Source organism: Carassius carassius, chromosome 42 (assembly GCF_963082965.1).
Source record: "Carassius carassius chromosome 42, fCarCar2.1, whole genome shotgun sequence".
NCBI lineage: Eukaryota > Metazoa > Chordata > Actinopteri > Cypriniformes > Cyprinidae > Carassius > Carassius carassius.
In genome coordinates this window covers 21,759,024-21,766,189 of record NC_081796.1, presented here as the reverse complement: position 1 = coordinate 21,766,189, position 7,166 = coordinate 21,759,024, and the positions used below count along the sequence as shown (strand labels likewise).

The following is a 7,166-nucleotide window of genomic DNA, read 5'->3' as shown; positions in this document are numbered from 1 at the left end:
CATTGTCTACCCATGGGCAACAGAAAGTCATCGTTCTGCCTCCATAAACCTACAGTACACAACAAACTACTTCAGGTAACATGACGTACATGTTTGAGTCTCACTCATGCCTTACAGAGATTATTTTTCAATTTTGATCTCAGAGTGACAATCCATACACAAACAAATTAGTGATCATGTTCAGTGTAATTAACCCACTATAGTAAAGTGTTGCATATAATGCTGTGAATTTTATTTTGTCTAATTATTTTGTATGGCTAGAACTGAAAGGGCAGATAAGGTTTCAATTCCCTGGGTTTCCCCTAAAAGGAAAACGAATTCTAAGTTATCTGTAAAAAATCTTTTCCTGAATCAGTTTTTTTTCCCCTCTCTCTCTGCATCTTTTCCAATTAGATGTTGCTTACAGACCAACATTTTTTTAACCTAAAGTAGGCCTAGTTTTACAGACAGTAGAGAAAATGTCAAGTATATGTGCTACTTAAACAACAATGGTAGTTTAGTTATGCTAATTCTCATTGGACGTTTTTATTGATAACAGTAGCTTCAGTTGCTAAATTCATGCTTATGGAAACGCCAAATAGCAAAGCTAAGCACTGCTTTAAAGAACAGTATTAAATACTTATTATCCACTTAATTTGTCTTTTTAAGAGTTGCAAGCATATACAGGTATCAATCTGCACAATAAACAGGAATTAATTTAGAAAAAAATAACTATTTTTCATAAACGATAAATGAGTTTTACCATTTTTCATACTGTTTACCCCATCTTTTAAACCATGAAATATTTTATTAATAATAAGTGTTTTTTTGCGTGTTTCCCACTTTTAAAACTTAAAACAGCCTAGTTATGTGTTTTGGTTACTATAGAAATTCAGATTAATCATGATTAATATTTTATTGACAGGCCTACGTTGTCTGAATTAAAAGCACCCGAAAGCAGGGCTGGACTGGGACAAAAAATCGGCCCGGGCATTTTTGCCCAGACCGGCCCACTATATGATCATAAACACGACCCATCTTTGCACGCCCTTAATTATATGCATACCAACTCCTATTCATTAAAACCACTAATGCCATGTAATGAGTGAGTATAGGAACGAGTGAGAGTTAACAGATGAAATAAGTCAAAATTGTATATTTATTAATACAGTTGAACTATACTCCACAGCGGTGAATCCTAAAACAAGCTATAAGCGGCTCTGGCATAGAAATACCACGGTTTCTTACAGGGTTTTTATTAAAACTATGGTGGTGTGTCCTTGGTCCTTCTAGGGGGGTTGGGGGGCATGCCCCCCCGTGAGAAAATTTTGTGCATTTTAATGTTAAATTCATTAATCTGATGCACTTTGAGAGTTCAAAATTAAAAGCTCCAACCCATATTCAGTGTGCAAATTAAACAAAGAAAAATTCAAACCTCTTTTAGTTACAGTGTCTATTTACATTACACCTATACATAATAATAGTTATAATATTAATCCAATGACAGTAATAGCCATATTTTGTAAAACAAATGCACAAAAAAATAAAGGAAACTTTCTTAATTAGTTGTACCAATTTCTATACTTGAAAGAGATAAGCACATGATCTTTTATTTTAACGCAAACTGCATCAAGCTTTTATTTTGGCGGAAAACATGGTTTACAAACGCCTCTTATTAAATTTCTAGTGAATTGCGGTAATCGTCAACTATGCAGATGTGGAAATAATCTACACTCATGACATGGCCTAAGTGTTTTGAAAGTAGTTATGCTTACCGAAGGCTCTACACTTTCTCATCTCTCTCCTGATCCTCCGTCCTCACTATCATCATCTGCCACAGGAGCTGATGAAGGTCAGAAAACATATATTTTGACACAGTTTACAGTGTCTGCTTTAAGGGCCTGGTTCTATTTTTTCACGCTATTTATCTGCACATTCCTTGCGTTTCTTCTCCATCTTTTTTACAGATACACACTGACACTGCTGCCGCTCGCTCACTCGTTTAAAGTTGTGATTGGGCCAGCCCAGTGTCAATCAAGAAAAGAGCCAATGGGCCGCTGATCTACGTGTTTCATGGGCTGGTCTGTCAGAAAAAAAAACTAACACTGACTTTGACCAATGCATTACACCGGCACAAACCCAGCGCCGCCAATTAAGCAAAACAAAACAAAACAAAACAAATGGGCCGCTGATGTACAAATTTTATGGACCGTTTAAAAAAAAAAAAAAAAAAAGTATGAGTATGAGATATCGGCCCGAAAAGCACGTCGGCCCACCGGGCAAATGCCCGGTATGCCCAATGGCCAGTCCAGCCATGCCCGAAAGCAAGCTTGTGTATTTATTATTTTAGCAGAAGTACAAGAAAAAAGAAAAAAAAAACATCATAATCAAAATCAGTGCTATACAACACTGTAATAATAATACAAAAACTTAGACTGCTTGCATTTGTGTACATGCGAGTCATGGGATCTCGTGATAGCCCACTAATACATTGATTACAGCATCAGTTACCTTTTCAGGTAAACCCCGCCCACAAATGGCAAGACTATTTACAGTAGAGCAGTGACTTTCTTGAGCGCGCGCACACCAATAATTTCAGCCAAAACAAAGCCACAACAGTAGCAGGAGCATCCACCGAGTTTTCTTGGGAAAGGTTGTTTTTATTTCCAATAAGATTGTGTGTTTTCGTTCTTTGCTTCCCCGTCGCTGTTCATTGATTTCGCTACTTATAGTGAGTTTGTAAATCTCCACAGATGTTTCTGTATGTTATCTTTTGCTGTGTCGGTGTCGTGCACTGTTACGGTAACGGACTTGTAAGCGTAGTGTGTGACTCTATGACGCCTATTCACCGGAGTTACAGCGCTCAGAGCACCACTGCTCCGTTCAGCATCACTGCCGACAAGACCACCTTTAAAGAGGGAGATCAAATCACAGGTTAGGCTGCTTCTGCAACTTCTTTGCTTTGAAAACAGCTTTCATGGCTGTTTAGGGAATCACATTTATTTTTACCTCATGAAGTTGCATTTCTATAATGTAGACACAACTTGTACTACAGTATAAAACGATAGAACTGTTATGCTGAATTCCCAGATGAAAGGTCAGTTCTAAAATCAAGGACAATTGTCACTACAAAAATATCCGACCACTGAATGCCGCGCCCTGCTTGACTAATCAGAATGAAGTATTAATAATGAAGAATGAAGAAGTAGAATGAAGTAATAAATGGAAACAGTTTACAACAAGATTTCATTTTTGTTAACTTAAAATACATTGCTCATATTGTTACTTAATGTTAGCTAATGAATTAATGTTAACAAAAGAGACCCTATAATAAATTACCACAAAAAGTTACCATTAAAATAATTAGATTGTTATTATGCAGTATACTATGTTAAATAACTTTTAGAAATTAGTCGGTATTATGTTACTACTTATACTATAGCGTACTGTTACTAAATGTAATGCATTTATTTATACTATACTATACTACTCCACACTATACTATATGAATTTATAATTTCTAATCAGATTACAGTATGTTGAGCAACTATTGACAGTATGTAAGTAAATTCCACTGTTTCTTCTTTCTCAGTATTGTTAAACAGCCAATCAGGAGATCAGTTTGCAGGGTTTATGTTACAAGCACGTCGAGTTGGTTCTACTACTCCCATCGGCACTTTTACTGTGACAAACAGTAATGCGCAGCTCCTCTCCTGCAATGGAGTTGCTGTGAGTTTTTCTACATTATGTACATACCTGTAGTGTTTGGTGCAGAAGTAACACAAACAAATATATTACTGTATATTATATTATGTCATAATATATACAAGTAAAGTGGTACACTTGAGGCTATGTATAAAATTGTATTTTTAGGTTGTTATCTCATATACATTTTTGTAATAAGCTAGTATGGGATGACACTGGTGTAGCTGTTTTTATTTTTGTTATTGAAATAACATTGGCCTATTATCAGAAATGGACCCATTTTTATATTTTCTTATTATTTATATTATTCAGAATAGTGCAGTCTCTCACACATCGAACAGTAAAAAAAGTTCAGTTGATGCTAAATGGACAGCCCCTACATCTGGACAGCTTGGCGATATAGAATTCGGGTATAATTTTTAATATGTCTTAAGTGTGTTGTTTATCATTTGAATGACACTTATACTTATTTTTCACTTTTATGAATATTTCCCGGTGTTATTCGTAATGGAACATTTGGTGTTATTTCAGAGCCACATTTTTGAAAAATTTTTCTACCTTTTGGGTTGGTGTCAAGAGTTCTACTGTGGCAAATAATGGTACAGGAACTTCTTCTGCAACTCCTACTGTGGCAAATAATGGTACAGGAACTTCTGCCACCCCTACTGTGGCAAATAATGGTACAGGAACTTCTGCAACTCCTACTGTATCATATAATGTTACAGGAAATTCTTCTCTAACCCCAAATACTCCGACTGTAAGTCTAGCTTTTATTTTAAACATAAACAAACATGAAAACTAGGAAAATGTGTTATCTATTTCTCTGTATGTTGTTTTATATTAAGCAACAAATTGCTCTGTTGATTTCAGGTTTCATCAAATCCCGATTGTGGGAAAACCAAAGTCTGCTTCAGTCAGCCCGACAACTGTGACCCAGCTGCCAACACAGGCTGTTACTTCATGGCAGTTCAGACAACATCTACCCAATCAGAAATGAGGATTGAAATGTTTGGCCAGGCCAGTGGATATCTCGCCATTGGGTTTTCAGATGACCAGGAAATGGTGAGATGTCAGCAGGTCTTTTCTTCCTTGTTTTGCCTGAAAAATATTTAATATACAAGCCTACATAAAATGGGAAATGTGTTGAACTGTGAGAGTGATGGTGTTCCACAGACTCAGTCTGGGCCTGGATATCAGTTATATGTCAGTACACTAAACATCCAAGTGGGCGTCGGACACATTACATTTTTCCTGAAACATGAGATCTCATGAGAGTCTTATCTGAAGACCTTCCTCTGTCAGCACTGAGTAATTATGCATTCCACAAAAAATTTGCAAGCCCTAAATGTGATTTTGTTTCCCCATGAACAAAGAGACATCATGTTCGTATGGTTTTAAAAAGTTAGCATTTTATACATCTTGTTTGTATTTTCAGGGCAATGATGACATCTACATCTGTGGTGTGGACAGCAGCGGCAACCTCCAAGTTCAACATGCTTTTTCTACAGGAAAAACAGTGCCAACTATTCTCTCACTGGTACATTCCTCTTATGTGCCACCTTTTTCACCTGTTATGTAATTAGATATCATCACACATATTCTATATGTTTACAGGTGAATGTGACTGATATCAAAACAGCGTTGACAAATGGAAATATCAATTGTTCTTTTACTTCTCGTAATGCTATTAGCACGGGAAGTAGAGCAACATCAGCTAGCGAGTACTACCTCATGATTGCTGCCGGACCCTCCACCAGTCAAGGTCTGTGGATCGCGTTGTAGCATTATTTCGTCCCTTTGGAATTATAAGGTTCTATCTGACATTTTTGTCAAAATCGAGTTATTCACATATTCTTATTCAGTGACAACTTATTTATATTATGTGATAGATTTTTTAATGTTCTGTACATTTTGGGACTTTTTATTTAAATAAACAACAAAGTTTTATCTATACAGTCGAATGGAATGCAAAAACATTGAAGCTCAAAATCTCAAAACTACTCGGAATGCAGATAGAACCTTATAATTCCAAGGGGACGATTTTAGTATAATTTCATATTGATCTTTTTTTTATTCATAAAATACAAGTATTATTATAGTAATAATTAAATTATGTAATTATAATAGTAATATACAGGTGTGGTCAACAGTTTATGTACACTTTGCAGTAACTGCAAAAAGTTATTTTACCAAAATAAGAGGGCTCATTCAAAATGCATGTTACTTTTTATTTAGTACTGACCTGAATAAGATATTTCACATTAAATACGTTTACATACAGTATAGTCCACGAGAGAAAATTATAGTTGTATATGCGCTCAATACTGTGTTGTTACCTTGATGAGTCCCTTGTTTGTCCTGAATAGTTAAACTGCTCACTGCTCACAAAAATCCTTCCGGTCCCACAAATTCTTTGATTTTCTTTTGCATATTTGATATTTGCATATTTTGCATATCTTTTCACACTGAGAACAACTGGACTGGAGGGCAAGGCTCATTTTATTTACAGAGCACAAGTTTAACACAACCGTAGTTGCTCCATGGTGCTTTCAGAATTTAAAAAAGAAAAAGAGGGTAGAAAAAGAGACATAAATAGAGATAAAAACAAGTATCAAAATCAATTATCATGTATAGCCAATGCAACGAGGCAAGGATGGGGAGATATGATCCCTTTTCTTTGTTCCTGTTAACAATCTGGCTGCTGCATTTTTAAACCATCTGTAACCGAGATGGTTTAGATTGAGGTAGGCCAATGTACAGAGTATTACAGTTATCCAATCAAGAGGAAATTAGTGCATGAATTACGTTCCCTTTCGATACTTCACTCATACTGCGTATGGGGGAAAAGCTCATTTTTTCCTCGATACTGAAGCCTTTTTCACTCGGCCCGCCTACGCACTTCCTCCTCTGCAGCTCTCACCTCAGTAGACGGCTCTCAGGAGAAGGGCTATGAGCAATTGCTGCCCCTGGACGAGGCAGTGGCTGCTCACCTTTGCTCTCCCGCGGCTGTGGGGTGGAAAAGCAAGAGAGCCCTTCCTTCCAAGCCTTGCAGGACGACCTCTGCCATAGCTGGCAGAGCCTACAGTTCTACGGGCCAAGCCGCTTCAGCACTGCACACCCTGGCCATATTGCAAGTGTACCAGGCATAGCTTCTCCATTCCCTGGAAGAATGAACCCTAATGAACCTGCTTCTCGCGACCTCCGCAGCGCCACGAATTTTGGCCCTGCGCACCATGAAAGCCACAGCCCAGGCCATCGGACGATCTATGGGCAACCTGGTTGTGCTGGAGCACCACCTCAGGCTCAACCTGACAGAAATAAAGGAGAGCGACAAAGTGGCCTTTCTTGATGCCCCAGTCTCTCCATCTGGTTTCTTTGGGCCAGCCGTAGAGGGATTTACAGAGCGTTTCACTTCAGCACAAAAGTCATCCCAGGCCATGCGACAGTTCCTGCCCAAACGCTCCAGCTCTGCCTCTAGTCGT

At 37.6% G+C, this 7,166-nt stretch overlaps 1 pseudogene; it reads left to right on the top strand.

The window, feature by feature from the left end:
* Positions 1–12: 12 nt before the first annotated feature.
* Positions 13–5,471, top strand: LOC132123932 (putative ferric-chelate reductase 1; annotated as a pseudogene).
* Positions 5,472–7,166: the final 1,695 nt, after the last annotated feature.